The 16174-nt window shown below is 50.5% G+C and overlaps 1 long non-coding RNA gene and 1 other non-coding gene across 2 annotated transcripts; one reads left to right on the top strand and one right to left on the bottom strand.

Annotated features, from left to right (window-relative positions):
- Window positions 1-235: 235 nt before the first annotated feature.
- LOC123620686 lies at window positions 236-5339 on the top strand. Its single transcript, XR_006728927.1, has 3 exons — window positions 236-376; window positions 2418-2591; window positions 4198-5339. It is a non-coding gene; the product is annotated as an uncharacterized LOC123620686 (long non-coding RNA).
- A 9266-nt stretch (window positions 5340-14605) lies between these two features.
- On the bottom strand, window positions 14606-14708 carry LOC123621356. Its single transcript, XR_006729091.1, has one exon. It is a non-coding gene; the product is annotated as a U6 spliceosomal RNA (small nuclear RNA).
- Window positions 14709-16174: the final 1466 nt, after the last annotated feature.

Here is a 16174-nt window from a genome sequence, read left to right on the forward strand (position 1 = left end):
TAAGCAAGTCGCTTCCTCGGAGGGCTGGCCACACCTTTTCAGCTATTGGTCAGCTCGCGAGTTGGTGGGCGGGGCTTAGCGCAATTTCGCTAGGCAAAGGGGTGGCCTCCTTGCCAATCAGAGCCCAGGCGTCCGGAGAGGCGGGACCAAGGCGCGGTGCTGGCGCCCCCGAGTGGGTGTGGTCACGTTGCCCAGAAGTGGGCGGTGATTGGCCCTGGGCGGTGCGATCGCAGCTTGTGCGTCACGACGCCGCCAGCTGATCGGAGACTGGAGCCGGTGTGTGCTGGGCGCTGGGAAGAGACAGCGCCGCCGGCCGTGGGGAGCTGACGCAGTGATTTGCTCCCTTACCCTCAGCAACCCCCACACCCAGCACCAGGTGGGTGTGAGCCGGCGACCCGGTCACACGGGGGGAACCGTGGTAACGGGGTGATGGGTGAAAGTAGGGTTCTGGCGGCCACACCCTGCCCTTCCGGGGAGGGGAGAGGGGGCGGCGGGGGCAGGGGCGCTCCTAGGGACAGGGGCCTGGACTGGTCCGAGTAGTGTGTCAGGAGCTTTAAGGAAAGAGTCCAGGACAGGAGTTGTGGCGGAAGGTCCAGCGGAGTAGCTGTGGTGAAGACTAGGGGCCGGAGGGCCGGGGGCGGTTAACCTAGGCGCCCTCTGGTCCGAGGATACGGGAGCCGGCCATTTAGCCTGGGGAGGATCTGGACGGAGCGGGTGGCGGGAGCTGCTTTGCCTCTACTGGCACTCACTGGGTCAGGGCCAGTTCGGCGCCCTGGCAGGGAAGGGGTCGCTGGGCGGGCCGGCCCCTCCTCTCATTCCCTCTAGGGGATGTTATGTAAGGGGGGAGGGGAGAGGAGTAGGGGGCGGCGGTGCGGGGGCCTTATGCAACCCAAAGGTTAGGGTTTCACCGCGGTTGGGCGGGGGAAAGCGGGCAAGAGGAGGACCTGGAAACTCTAACCCCCCCTCCTCAGACAAACTGGCCGTCTTGGGCTGAGAGAAGGTCACCTCTGCACCTCCCCCCAGCCTGTCCGGTTGTGAGGCCCCTAGCCCAGGCCTGGCCCTGACCGCCTGGGAAGCCGGCTGGCTGGGTGGGGCTCCTGGGTTAGTCATCACTGGGCTCCCTCTCTCCCCACCTCCCGGCCAACTCTTGGCCCCTCCCTGTGGCCTCCGCTAGGCTATCGCCCCCACCTCCCTTCGGCCCTAGTTCCAGCCTCCAACTCATTTGGCCTGTCATCCTGGCTGTCAGACAGGGCTAGGAGCTGTCAGAGTGCCAAAGGGTTGATGGAGCAGCTGGTCAGAGGGTCAGTGCCCTGGGCCCACCCCGCCCTGCAGCCAAGGGCACCTGCTTGGCACAGACTCTTAGCAGCTGCTGAGTCCTGTGGGATGAACAGAGCCCTCAGACAGAGGGGAGTCAGACAGAGTTGGACTGGTCACCTAGGGAAAGGAAGATAACCAAAAAGTTCATGCCTCCCAGGAAGGTTTTGGAATTTGAACCCCACCCCACCCCCCAATTTTTCTTACCCTGTGAGTGTAGAAATCCCAAAGCAAGACTGCCTTGACCCCTCAATCTGGCATGGGCCATGCCCTTGGACAGAGTGTCAGCACAGACCCGCCCTCCCCAGCTTACAGCCCTCAAGCCTGCCACGCCCCCAGCCCCCTCCCTAGGCCATGCTGCAGGGCCCGGCTTTTCCTGCTGATTCATGCGTTGGAACTGTGGGGGCGGGGCTTGGAACTTGGAACAAAGTTCAGACATGGAGGGGCCGGCAGACAGCTTGGAATTCATACCAGATGTACCCGGAATGCGCAAGCGGAATGCCTGGCATCTGAGAGTCCTGGGGAAGCTGCCCAACCACCCTGCCCATACCTCCCTCCCCTTCAGCCTCTGGGCTGCTGTCCTCTCTCTCACAGTCCCGGGAATCTCTGCTGACCTTCTTCCAAACTCTGTACCTCCTCCCTTCCTCACTCTTCCCCAATCTAGGCCCCCAGACTCTCCTTCCAGCTGAACTCCCTGGGAACAAGTCAGTTGGGCTGATCACTGAACTCCCACTTCTGGAACTGAGGTACAACTTCTCACCTAGTACCTGAATGACTGATGGAGTGTGTCCAGGATCCCAGGCCCTGCTCTCTCTGATTGCTGAGGGGGCTGGGGCTCCTGGTGTGGGTTGCTACAGCAGGGGGCACAAGAGCAGGACTCTGTTTCTATAGCCTCCAGTTCTGGAAAGAGGAGCAAGGGAAGTGTGTTTAGAGCTGCCTCTTGCTTCTCACTGAAATTAACTCCTGCAGGTCCAGGTCAGAGGCCAGAACTGTTCACTAGACGGTTGAAGGTCTGCTGGGGCAAGACTTTGTGGCCACTGGGACAGTGTCCCTGTGACAAAATCCTGCTCAGATCTTTCCCATTTTTCTTCCCCTTCCTTTAGGAGCCCAATCCTCTCACATCCTCACCTGGCTGAGCCGCAGTAGTTCTTCAGTGGCAAGCTTTATGTCCTGACCCAGCTAAAGCTGCCAGTTGAAGAACTGTTGCCCTCTGCCCCTGACTTCGAGGAGGAGGAGGAAGAGGAAGAGGAGGAGCTGCTCTCCCCATCATCTGGAAGGTGACACAAATGGGGCTGGGAAGGTCTAAACAGCAGGGGTGACGATACCTTTTGGGAAAGGGAACCTTGCTCAATTGGAGAGCCTTCACCCAGATTGGCTCAGCAAGAGAGCAGTTTTAGATTAGAGATACTGGCTGAACTGGGGAATAGAAGGCTTGAACTACCCAAGGTTACTTGGTCTTCATGTGACAATGGGAAGAAGTGGAGAGAAGAAAACTCTATCTACCTCTTTACCCAGATTTCCTTCTTGATCCCCCTTCCTTATCTCCCATTCTTCCCTACTGGCTTTTCCAGGTGTAAGTTTACTCTTCAGGGAAAAGGCGATACTGAAACTGTGATCTGAGCAGTCATCCCTCTGCTCTTACCTTTCCCTGTCTTTCCTTAGACTGGCCCTGACTCTAGATTCAGGTGTACTTACTTATATCTGGGCCCCTTAGACCTCCTGTCTCAGTTTCTCCACCCGTGAGGTAGGGAACCACACAGATAAGTGTGCATGAGGAAATAAGAAGCCCACCTGTGCAGACTCAGAGCCTGGGCTCTCCTCCACCTGGGGGTGGGAATAAAACACCTTTCACATGAGCTATTGTCCCTTCCTCATCCCTGACACTATACTCCAGGAACTGGGGAGGGTGGAGAATTGGAGGGAGGAGCTGGGGTTAGACCAATGCAAGGGACTAGGAGGAGCTCAGTATCTACACTGGCTTCCCACATGCAAGGGTGGCCCAAGGTTTCCCGTGCCATCCAAAGCAGGATGGCAGCAACCCCTGATGCCATTCTTATTTATTTATTTATTTTTGAGGTGGGGTCTCGCTCCGTCACCTAGGCTAAAGTGCAGTGGTGTCATCATACCTCACTGTAACCGTGAACTCCTGGGCTCAAGCAATCCTCCTGCCTCAGCCTCCCTAGTAGCTGGGATTATAGGCATGCACCACCATGCCTAGCTGATTTTTCTATTTTTTATAGAGGCGGGGTCTTGCTCTTGCTCAGGCAGGTCTCGAACTCCTGACCTCAAGCAATCCTCCCACCTTGGCCTCCCAAAGTGCTAGGATTATAGGCATGAGCCACTGCCCAGCCCCCTGATGGTATACCTGCTGCTGCTCTGTTTCTTCCCTCACTTTGCTTCCAGGATGGTGTGTAAGACTCAGCTCAGGCCTGTGCAAGCAGGAAATTCTCCCTTCCAGGAACCAGGGGAGATGGGTTATGGGATGTGATCCCCTTTTGGGCATCAGGCAGTGCAAACCTGCCACATCCAGCTCCTGATCCATTCTTATTCTCATGCTCAGGCTTTGATGTTGTTCAGCCTTAGCCCAGTCTCCCTGCCTGAAGGTAGCCAAGTTCGGGTCTGCAGGAATCTATTTGTCTGTGTGGTAGGAGGAGATATGCAGGGAGGTCTATCTTATTCTCGATTTATGAGAAACTGAAAGATGTAGAGGAGAGTAGACCATTGAGCCCCATCCCTCTGCAACCTAAGCTGAGGGGCAGGATATGTGTGGGATAGCGGTAGAGGGTGGCGGGAAACTGAGTGGACTCATAGGCTGCAACAAAGATCACTGCGTCCCTGGACATTGCCTCCGTCGTTTCTTCCCCTCTTTGCTTCACTGGCCAGTGTCCCCCTCCAGCCCTGGGAATGTGGCTGTGCCATCTTCACCCATCATGGAGCAGAGGTGAGGAAGGGCAGCCTGGGAACACGGAGACCAGTGAAGGACCAGGCCTGGACAGCACAGGGCCCTATTTGGACATCCAGCAGAGGGGCCCATAAAGGCCAGGAGCACCCCAAGAGGAGGGAGAACAGCCAGCCTCTGTCAAACGACAAGCTTCCAGCCATCTCCTACTTCACTCACCATTTCTCTCCAGTCTTTCTGCCTCCCTCAGAGATGTGGGACCATAGGAAAGCATCCTGTAACTTCACCCTCCTACTTCCACCTTTTCCCCAGCCTGTAATTTTTATATAAGCAGCCTCAAGGAGCAAGAGCCAGCTGTGAAAGGACATACACAGGAATTCATAACAGAAATTCAAATGGATAAAACCATGAAAGAAATGCATGCTTCATTAGTAAGTAAAGAAAGGCAAATATATAATAGCTGAAAGCATTTTTCCCTTAGCAAACTATAGCAGAAAAAAATAAGGCCCAACATTGGCAAAAGAGTACTGAAATAACATTCTCATACATTGCATGTGGGAGTATAAATTGGTTTAGCCTTTTGGATGGCAGTTAGGTAATATGTATCATATACCCTAAAAGCTTCCATGTCCTTTGACCTTGTAATTTTATGTCTGGGAATTTATCCTAAGAAAATAATTAAGGATTTAGTTATAAGATGTTCATCCCAGCATTGCAATAGGGAAAAATGAGAAGCAACTGTTTGATTGGGAATTCATTCCTTTTCTGCTATAATGAAAATTTGCAATAGGGGGTTGCTTAAGTAAATTATTGTATATCCATCCAGATGGCGGAGTACTGCACAGCCATTAAAAGTCACATAGAAAAACATTTGACTAGAAAGAAAAATGCTCTCTGAATATTAAAAAGGTTATAAAAAGTATATATTATGTGATCTCAATTTTATTTTTAAAAATATGAGTATATACTTGTATGCATAGAACAGATAAAAAAGATTGAAGACATACTCAAAAATGTTAATAGTGGTTATCTTTGGATGGTGTGATTTTCCTCTGGTTTTTCTGTAATTTTTCAAATTTTCTACATTAATTGTGTATTGTTTTCATATAATAAAAATTTAAATGATCGGTGTAATTTTCTTAAACCTTTGAAGAAGTGGGTGTAGAAGAATGAAGGTGAAGCCCCCAGCCCCTTAGTGAGAATGTGTGGTTGGGGCATCTGTCGGTTTACGAATGTCATTCCTTAGGAGTAGCTGGAATCCACCCTCAGTGCACAGGAAACAGCTCTCTGAATTGCTGGCTGGGAGCCAGCTAAAGAGGTGTGGAATGGAGTAAGATGAAAGGAAAACAGTAAAAACCTGTCACTCTCTTCAGGCGATGAGGGGTTGGGGGAGGATTTTCCTCCGGAGGCTGAAGCTTTCTAGAATCCTCACAGTCCTACTTAAAGCACATGAGTCTTTTGTTTTTCTCCTCTGATCTGCCCCAACATTGAAGAGACCCTGTGTTACCTTATCTTGCCCTCATGGAAGAGATATTTTCCTACTCACCTAACAGGTCCCAAGCCCTGGGGGAGGGGATGCTTTTCAAGACCATAGTGGTGAGTGATTCCCTTTTGCCTCCCCTTCCTAACAAGGCTCCTCTGTAGGGCCAAAAAAAGGTTGGGTGTGGAGGCTCTCAGTGGGTCACTTCTCCAAAAGGGGGACTACTGTTTCATTTGAGAGGTACTATGTAAGGGGTCAGGACTCCTGGAGTTAAAGGTTTGCTGCCATGTGTTTAAGGCCTGGAAACCTCGGAAGGCAGAAGAGGTCGCTCCAAGAAAGCGAGGCGCCTCCTCCCCCACAAGTGACACTGGGAGGGAGGGGCAGGGCGGTGGCTAGGCTTAGGCAAGTGGGAGTGGGTTGCGCTTGCCTCTACCTTCAGGGCTGTGAGAGTGGGGTGGGAGGGACGAGCAGTAGGCGAGAGGTGCGGGAGTAGGGAAGAGGAGGTGAAAGTTAGTGGGGTGGGGCCCTGGGGGTGTCTGGTTAGATTAGACTAGCGACCCATTTGTGGAACTGCGAGGGGTTCAGGACACACGGAGTTGGGGGAAGACCAATGTTAATAGCATCCCGGAAGCCCCCCTGAGCGCCATTGCACAGCTTTGGTGCCCGGGAGCCCCCAAACAGCTCTCCCCGGCCGGGGCCGGACGCGATCGGTTGCCGTGGCTCCAGGGGCGGTGGCCCCATGGCTGCTCCAATCGCCGCCCAGCCGAGGAATGGGGCGTGGACAAGCCGGGGAAAAGTTCCCGCAGATTCCGAAGGCCGGGCGGGTGCCGGAGCCCAGGCACCCAGCCCTGCCGGGAAGCCGGTTCACAGTCCCCGCGGGGGCATCGGATGCGTCCCGGTCGAGAGCGCAGGGGCCAAAGAGACCGATCGGAACTTAGCCGGCCCGCCAGGCCATGGCGCCCTTGGGGCTCCTGATGACTGGCGCCTCCTTCGCCGCGTTCTGGGGGCTGCACTGGGGGCCATAGCTGCTGCCCACGCCGGGATCTGCTGCTTAGGGCCGTTGGCAGTGGCGGAACCTGTGTGTCTCCCTGGTGCGCAGCCTGCTCGCGGGGGCCGGGGTCGCCGCTCTGGCGCGGGGCTCGGGAGTTCGAGGGGCGCGGGGCGGGGGTGGCAGGCTGAGGTTAGAGGACACGCGGCATCTTCAGAATTGATGCCAGACCTTCAGAGTCTGAGACTGGCCTGGGAGCGTGCACGGCAGGGGGATGGATGGGGTATTCAAGAGGCTGTCCATGGCTCCCCCGTCTCCCCCAGGCTGTCGCTGTACCCTCAAATGAATGCCGACCTGATTCATGGCCACCCGCCCTGGGCCCTGGTGCTGGTGGCTGCGTCTGTGGGTGAGTCTGCAGGGAAGGCTGGTCCTGTGGGGGTGCTTGGAGGAAAAAACTCGAACCATGTTTTTCTCTACTCTTACACCACAACAATCATCAAGATTTCTGTGGCCAAATGTGGGGGCGTTTTCTGCCACACACGGAGCAGCAGATACCAGCTGGGTGTCCTTTAATTCAATTCCGACACTACCTGCCTGAAGATAGCCTCAAATGCCACAGTGTGAGGGCTCAGTCCCCAAAACTGCCGCCCTCCTTCAGAAACTGGTCACAAGTCTGGGCCTCTGGAACTTCTGACCGACTGGCTTGAAGTTGGGGTTCACACGACTGCCTCTTTAGGTTCGATTAATTTGCTGGAGTGGTTCACAGAACTCAGGGAAACGCTTAGTTACCTGAATCTCCTCATGCTCAGCTCTCTGGAAGCTTCCCCAACCCAGTCCTCTTGGGTTTCTATGGGGGCTTCATTATATAGGCAAGATTGACAACCATGTAGAAATGGGATTGGACAAAAAGTGCATGATCTAAACCCAGCAAGGCCTGTCTGTTTAGATTCTTCCTGGCCTCTGTGCAGCATTCGGTATTCCATGCTGTGCAGCAGGACCTTCTCTGGAATGAGGGTCTTAGGGACCCACCATCAGATTAGAGTCCTGCCTTGGACAGGTGAAAGGAGGGCAGGAAAAGGTCAGAAGAGAGATTCTGTCTACTGTAACACGGTCTGTGAGAGTTATGAGTCAGGAACCGTGGATGAAAAAATACATACACATATCAATCAATATCACAGGGGACAAACTCCAAGGGTAATTCCAGGTCCCCTTCCCACTCCCCCACAGGGGTTAAATGTCTCTGGAGGCTCTACTGAAGGAAACTAAAGATCTGGGAAAAGGGGGGCTGGAATCCTCTCTAGGCCATGCACCTGTTCTGGAGAAAGCCTACCCGCCCCCCCCCCATCCCCACAGGTTATTTCCTGGCAGATTGAGCTGACAGGCTCAATGGAACCAGACCTTGGGACAGGCCTGGGAACTTCTCTGTCACCATTTGGTGGTGAGACTCTTGGGGGAGACCCCAGACAGGAAGGGAGGCCTGGCTTCCCAGTCTCTCTTCAGCTTTCTGTCCTTCCCAGAGAGTCTCCCGCCCCAGCTGTCACTTCATCCTCCCAGTCTTAGGCTAAGCTGGGGGCTGGGAGTGGACTGACTGCTGACCACAGCTGGGAGTCTTGGCACTGCCTAAGGAAATTAGGTCCCTCACAGGGGTCCAGCTGGTCACAGAAACGTTGACTACAGAGCTTTTCTGAGAAGGAGCCTTGGTATAGGATTTGGGGATGAGGCATGAAAGCCCAGGAATGGCAGTTGGGGGGTACTGTGTAGCTGCTGCAGTCCCAGGGTGAGGCAGCCCGTTGGCCAAGGCTGCTTCCATCCTGTGGAAGGGCTGTTTTAAGGCCACTCAGGCCCCAAGATAAGGATAGGCATAAAAGTCAGGTGTAGGCCTGGCATGGTGGCTCATGCCTATAATCCCAGCACTTTTGGAATCCAAGGCTGGAGGATCATTTGAGGCCAGGAGTTCAAGACTAGCCTGAGCAAAACAGTGAGACCCCATCTCTACAAAATACAGAAAAATTAGCTGGGCATGCTGGCACATGCCTGTAGGCCCTGCTGCTCAGGAGGCTGAGACAGGAGGATCACTTGAGCCCAGGATTTTGAGGTTGCTGTGACCTATGATGATGCCACTGCACTCTAGCCTGGGAAATAGAGTGAGACCCTGTCTCCAAAAAAAAAAAAAAAAAAAAGATCAGGTGTTTAGGGAGTCCCACAAAATGCTTGGGAGCCCCTTTCTTAAGGACTGTATGATTGGGACATGATGGGTGGCAGATCATGGAGGTCCTCTGACCTCTGACCCTGGCTCCCAAGTAGCAGGCTGCCTCAGCACTGCTGTTCCATCTAGCCACTACGTGGGCGTCTCCATGTTGTCTCTGCTTCTGGAGCTGAACTCTGCCTGATTGCACCTGCGGAAGTTGCTGCTGCTTTCTTACCAGGCCCCATCCTTGGCCCTCAGCGTGACTAGCTGGGCTACCCTGGCCACCCTGGCCTTCTTCCACCTGGTGGCACTGCAGTGGATGAGTCTGTGGCTACTACGGCAGCACTACCAGGTGCCTCTTGCTTTGGTTGTCCTTGGTGGAATTGGGCTGGTCACTGTGGGTGTCATGAGCATCACACTAGGTGTGCACATTCTGGTCAGTGATGTCCTGCAGTCTTGGCCCCACCCACCTATCCCTGGGCACAAGGAAACCAGGGGGGCTAGGACATGTTGGGATGGTGAACCTGTTACCACGGGTGATTCCACTCTCAGCCTGAAAGGCTAGAAGCCACAGGCTCCTCTTCTGTCAGCCTTGAGGGAGGTGAGGACAGGACAAGGATATGGTAGGTCTTCAATGCACAGTCCCCCACTAGGGTAGGACTGGACTGGATCATCAGTCTCTCAGTTCCTCCTCCAGCTAACTCACATCCCTCCCCTTCCTGGGCTCTAAGAAGAAATGATGTTGGTGGATGGATAGGAACCTCTGTTACTGTCCTCTGAAATCCGTCATCAGATGACCACTCTTTCCTGCAAACAAACTTAAGAGGTACAGCCAGAGCTATCAATAAAGGGTGGCAGGAGGCATGAAGCTGCAGGAAACTGCCAGTGGAAACAGATACTCTGCTTTAGCACAGAGACAGATGAGGGGAGGGAAGGTCTTATTAGAATCAGAGAGAGCTGGAATGGAGGGGGCAGGTCAGAGGGAAGAGAGACCTCACCTATGACCAAATTCTGGCTGTGGGAGGAGGGCACAAGAGAAGCTATCTATAGCCAGTGGAGATGGACTTGATAGTTGCCAAGAGACAGAATCCAGGCCACAGCAATTGCTGCTGATATTTCTGGTTCTCAAAGCCATACTGATTGGGCACAGTGGCTCATGCCTGTAATCCCAGCACTTTGGGAGGCCGAGACAGGAGGATTGCTCGAGCCAGGAGTTTGAGACCAGCCTGTGAAACATAACAAGACACTATTTCTATGAAAAATTAAAAAAAATTAACTGGGCATGATGGCACATGCCTGTAGTCCTAGCTACTCCAGAGGCTGAGGTGGGAGAATTGCTTGAGCCCCAGGACTTTAAAGCTGCAATGAGCTATTATCAGGCTACTGCACTCCAGCCTGGGTGACAGAGTGAGACCCTGTCTCTAAAAAAAAAAAAAAAAGAGCCATACTATTATGTCTGTACTTAACCCTAGTCCTACTTTGTCCAGCCTTTTAAATGTTTTTAGTATCTTCTGACCTTTTCAAAGAAAACACAGATTCTTAAAGGAATGAGCATAGGGCTAGTTCTGTCTTCTTAGGGCAGTGCTGAAGTCCAGTGTCATAGAAGGGACTCAAACACCCATTCCGATGCCCAGTGGAGGGTCTTCCCAGGCCCAGGCTTTCATGGAAGAATGGGGGCGGAGGCAGAGCAGGGGAGAGAAGGCTCCCACTTGGCAGCAGAGGGAGGGAGGAATAGCCGACCCTCTTCTGAGATTGATTCGCAAGCTCTCCTTCCTCCCTGCTGCTTCTGCTGCGGCTTTTCTATTGCACAGGACCCTCCCTTCTCAGTCAGAACATCCAGGTTATGGAAGTGTAGCGCAGATAACGGTTGCTGTTCTCCTACGCAACGGACAGAAAGAGATAACCCTTAATCATGCCCAGAAAAAAGATACACGAGCAAAGCGAGAGGCAGGAAGACTTTTTTAAAAAAAAATCCTGCTAACTTATCTAAGGCAGAGAAAGACACAAAGGATGACAGAGACAGACATACATAGATTGGGGGACAGATAGGAAGAGAGGATTCATTGCATAGAGGGGACGGAGGCAAAGAGAAATTAAGGGCAAGTGAGAGAAAACCCTTGGCAAAAATATTGAGGAAAACAGTCATAGATGCTAAGAGAGACGAAAATCATAGAATTGGTAAAATGGTCGTAAACAAAGAAGACAAGAGAAGTAGAAATAAAGGCTGTCAGGAAGGGCCCCCAAGGGTGGAACACACGGATAGTCTAGACAGGGAAATAGCAAGAGTGAGTGACAAGGACCAACAGACTCAGGAGAGATGAAGGAAATAGTGGCAGATAGAGAGATTAGCAGAGCGAGAGAGGAGTGGGGAGGAAATAGAAGCGAGGGGGTAGTCAGGGGAGCCCGAGCACCGCAGCAGAAGGCGGAGGAGGCAGGCGACGGGAAGAGTCACTGACAGAGCAGCAGGAAATGTGTGGAGTTAGAGACAGGCAGAAAGACAAAGGACAAACAGCTACAGTGCAAAACACAAAGACAGATGCTGACAGTAACCGATAGGCAGAGACTGGTAGGAAGATGAGGACAAGTCAGAATCAGGGATGTCATCAGAGATAGAAGAGTAGGCAGAGGGACTGACGAGGAGAATCACAGAGAGAAAAAAAGGTAGGGAGGGCAGAACAATTAAATAAATATCCAAGGAAAGGAACAAAGAAAAGGAGGGAACACAGAGATGAAGAGAGAGAGAACAAGAAATAATAGAGATGTGAGAATAAAAACGAGAAGGAGGGATTGTGTGAGCTCTCCATCCCAGAGGCATGAAAACTGAGGGGCAAAGGGGACAAATAACAAATGGAGACAGCCAGGAGCTGTGACAGTTGGAAGGAGATGACCACAGGTAGAAAGTAAGAGCAGGCCGGGCATGGTGGCTCACGCCTATAATCCTAGCACTCTGGGAGGCTGAGGCGGGTGGATCATTTGAGCTCAGGAGTTGGAGACCAGCCCAAGCAAGAGCAACACCCCGTCTCTACTAAAAAATAGAAAGAAATTATATGGATAACTAAAATATATATATATATATATATAAAAATTAGCCGGGCATGGTGACACATGCATGTAGTTCCAACTACTCGGGAGGCTGAGGCAGGAGGATCACTTGAGCCCAGGAGTTTGAGGTTGCTGTGAGCTAGGTTGATGCCATGGCACTCTAGCCCGGGCAACAGAGTGAGACTCTGTCTCAAAAAAAAAAATAAAAAACCCTCAATATGCCATCTTAGCTGAATACCTTGGTGAACAAAAATGTCTGTCCGTTGTTTAGAACTGTTCTTGAACTCCTGAGCTCAAGCGATCCCCCTGCCTCAGCCTCACAGACTGCTGTCTGTCTTGAGTTTTCAAAGAAAAAGAAACGTGACTAACCCATGTGAGGAACCTACACCTTAAGTATGTGTTGAGGTCAGAATTCATTCATTGCAAGTCATATACCTTTTCTTTTGCCATTGCCATAAATTCATGGTTTGGGTGAGTACTCTTCTTGGTAATACTTGATTATATCTATGACGGATGCCCAAGAACTTAACCATTAGGGAAATGTGGCTGTTTCTGTGGGTTAACTAGTAAAACCCATACAGGAAGCTGAGATTAGCCACCCTTCAGACCTTACCATGGCCCAGGGAAATGTTACTGCAGATTTACCCCGTGCTGGCAAGCTGATGAATTCTTTGTCTTCCAGCACAGGGGAGCGGCTTTCCTGGATGGGGTATACACTATCCTGGATATTTTATGGTTTTGGAACACTATCCTGATTATAAGTTCATAAATTGCTATGCAGATAATTGCATCAGTCTCTTATAAGTGTGGTTACTTTGAGTCACTTTTGTTGGCTCCAGTGGTGTCCTGATTTACAATGCCATGCTGGATTGTAGAGACTTTGCCTTGGACAAAATTTCCTCTTATCACTGACTCCTTTTGCCCTACAAAGCCGTGAATCCTCTAATATCAAAAAGCAAACCCAATGTATTCAGTAGAAAGGAGTTAGAGCAAGAGAGTGGATTCAAATGGTTTGAAATGATTTTCAGTGCCAAGGGTTGAAACCAAAAGAATCCTTTAGCCAAATTAATCCTGAGTTAACAAGAAAATTAAACAGAAAGCTTCCATAACTAAATTGTCAAAACTTTATCACATATAAAATCTGGATTTCATTGGGCAAAAAGTTAGGAGTCCTCATTCTGAAAGAAACTATGTGAGAGAAGTTTCTTTTGACCACACGGCGCTCTCTAGCCTGGGCAACAGAGTGAAACTCTGTCTCAAAAAAAAAAAAAAGAAGTTTCTCCTCAAAGAGGAGTTCCTGTGCTGAAATGAAATGTTTGTTTAGGATCATTAACTTAAAGTCATAACACCCTTGGCTGAACATTTGTTGTGCTCCTATCATGTCAGGCACCTTTTATATGTTATCCCATTTAATCCCACACAACAGAGATTCATCTATTTATTTAATATTTACTTATTTAGTCAGGGTCTCACTTTGAGTAGCTAGGATTACAGGCAGGCACCACCACACCAAGCTAATTTTTTTTGTTGTTTTTTGTAGACATGGGGTCTTGCTCTGTTGCTCAGGCTGGTTAGAACTCCTGGCCTCAAGTGATCCTCCCACCTTTGCCTCCCAAAGTGCTGGGATTATAGGTGTGAGCCCTTGCACCTGGCCATCTCATCTTTTAGATGAAAAAATGAGGTTCTGAGAGGTTGAGTAATTTACTCAGGGTAACCTGCCTAGTTAATGACAGGGCCCAGACTCAAGCCCATATTTTTTTTCTATTATACCACCTGTGGCCAACATCTGCTATTTTTGCCTCCCTAGCAGAGTAGGGATTTTCCTCTGAAAATCACCCCTCTCTCACTGCACCCACCAAAGGCATGTGACCCCCGCCTAGTCAATCAGAACACCACATCCTCTTTTGATGAACTGAGCTCATGACATAGGGAGAGACTAGGAGCCTTGGCACTTTGACTTCTGCTGGAACTTTTGCTAAGATCACTCTATGTGTGCTGACCTTGCTAAGCCAATAGTATGTAAGAGAGTTTCCTGGGCATGAAGCCAACATAAAGGAAGAGGACTCAAAAGATGGAGGGGGTTTCTGGCATCATTTGAGTATCTGGAGCAAGCTCCTGGGCTGTTCAGTTATTAACACATGAGCTAAAAAAACTCCCAGATTTGTTTGAGTAGGTATGAGTTGAGTTTTCACTGGTAACAGTGAGTCCTGACTAACACACCACCTTCAAGATTATCCAGGTTGGGCACGGTGGCTATTCCTGTAATCTCAGCACTTCAGGAGGCTGAGGTGGGAGGATCCCTTGAGCCCACAAGTTTGAGGCTGCTGTGAGCTATGATTGTGCCACAGCACTCCACCCTGGAGACTCTGTCTCTCTCTCTTTTTTTTTTTTTTTTTTGAGACAGAGTCTCCCTCTGTCACTTGGGCTAGAGTGCAGTGGTGTCAGCCTAGCTCACAGCAGCCTCCAACTCCTGGGCTCAAGCAATCCTCCTGCCTCAGCCTCCCGAGTACCTGGGACTACAGGCATGCACCACTACATACCCGGCTAATTTTTCTATTTTTAGTAGAGACGGGGTCTCGCTCTTGCTCAGGCTGGTCCTGAACTCCTGAGCTCAATTGATCCTCCTGCCTTGGCCTCCCAGACTGCTAGGATTATAGGCGTGAGCCACCGGCCTGGCTGTCTTTTTTATTTTTTTTTGATATGGAACACTTCACACATTTGCGTGTTATCCTTGTGCAGGAGCTATGCTAATCTTCTCCATATCCTTCCAATTTTAGTACATGTGCTGCTGAAGCGACTATGTCTCTTAAAAAAAAATTATCCAGTCCTGTCATTTCCTTTTGCAGAGAATCGAAGGAACTGAATTGAAGCCTGGAGAAGTCAAGTGACTTATCCAAGCACACTAATCTAGTCTATAGCACAGCCAGAATTAGAATCCAGATCCACTGTGCTTGGCCAGAGCTCCTTCTTATACACTATTTTTCTTCTTTCTTTGTAGAAAGGCTGAGAAGTGGAGAAGCTTCAAGGTAGAAAGGTAGGAGCCAGCTGACCACCAAAGACTGATCAAGTCAGATAAATTTCCTCTGAAGTGGTATTTATAAGTCAGGGTGTTTCAGTGTGAAAGCCAGACTTCTATTCACCAAGTATTGATTTCTGCACTTTTCAGGAATGCAGTTACTTTGCAGGGCAGAGGTTCATTTCAGCTTTTCTCTGCAGACGTGTTCATCACTTAACTTGGTACTGCGGAACATATTCTTTCCCTGCCTCCTGTCATATCTTCTGCAGGACCTGGACACAGAGGTGATTCTCAGGCTGAGTGAGCTTTTTCTACACACACAAGGATGCAAGCCATGCGGGCTTTGGGAATAGAAGATCGGGAGGTCATTCGTGTAGTACAATATGAGAGTCACTAGGAAGGGCTCCCTGCCTACCACCACCTGCTCCCAGAAAACAGACACCGGGGTAGTGTCTGACATTCCAGGGGTAGTAAATAATTTCCTTGGGTTAAACTTTGCCCCATCACTCTGGCCTGCCTGTCTGTGCCCGTAAGAGGACTCCTTCACCTCCTTGACCTTGGCTGGTTGGTATGCTAATCCTGGGGGCTGAGAGACTGGCGTGACAGCTCTCTCTGCCCAATTTCCCAGTTCAGAGCACTGCTAGAGGAGGACAGAGAAGCCTGCAAAACTGAGGTGCCACAGCTTCTGCTGCTGCACTGATGCAAGACAGCACCACTACCTAGCTATTCCCCCCACCCTTGGCAACTTGCCCAAATATCATTGTCTTCAAGCTCCTCCTCTTCCTTCCCCAACCCCAACTCTTTGTAGAGTAGATCCAAATGTTTCCATTCTGACAGCAAGCAGGAGTGGAGCACTGGGGAGATGAAGGAGACAAGGAAGGGAAACAGGGGACACAGTCTAGGGCAGCTGTAGCATTTCCTTGACATATATTGAATCTTTAAAAATTCATATGAACTTTGCATTCTGCTTCAAAGTCTATCACTGTTTTAAGATAAAATACCAGAGCACATCTGTAGTCCCAGCTACTCGGGAGGCTGAGACAGGAGGATCCCTTGAGCCCAAGAGTTCGAGATCAGGCTGGGCAATATAGCAAGACCCCATCTCTAAAAAAAATACATTGCAATACTTGATTTTTAAAAATTTTACAAAATGTCAAGTGAAACTGTCAGTTTTATGATCTAATGTGGATGTGTCATTTTATTCTGTGGCTCCAAGTATCACTGGCACACTTCATTTTTTTTATTCT

This window comes from Lemur catta, chromosome 15 (genome assembly GCF_020740605.2).
Source record: "Lemur catta isolate mLemCat1 chromosome 15, mLemCat1.pri, whole genome shotgun sequence".
NCBI lineage: Eukaryota > Metazoa > Chordata > Mammalia > Primates > Lemuridae > Lemur > Lemur catta.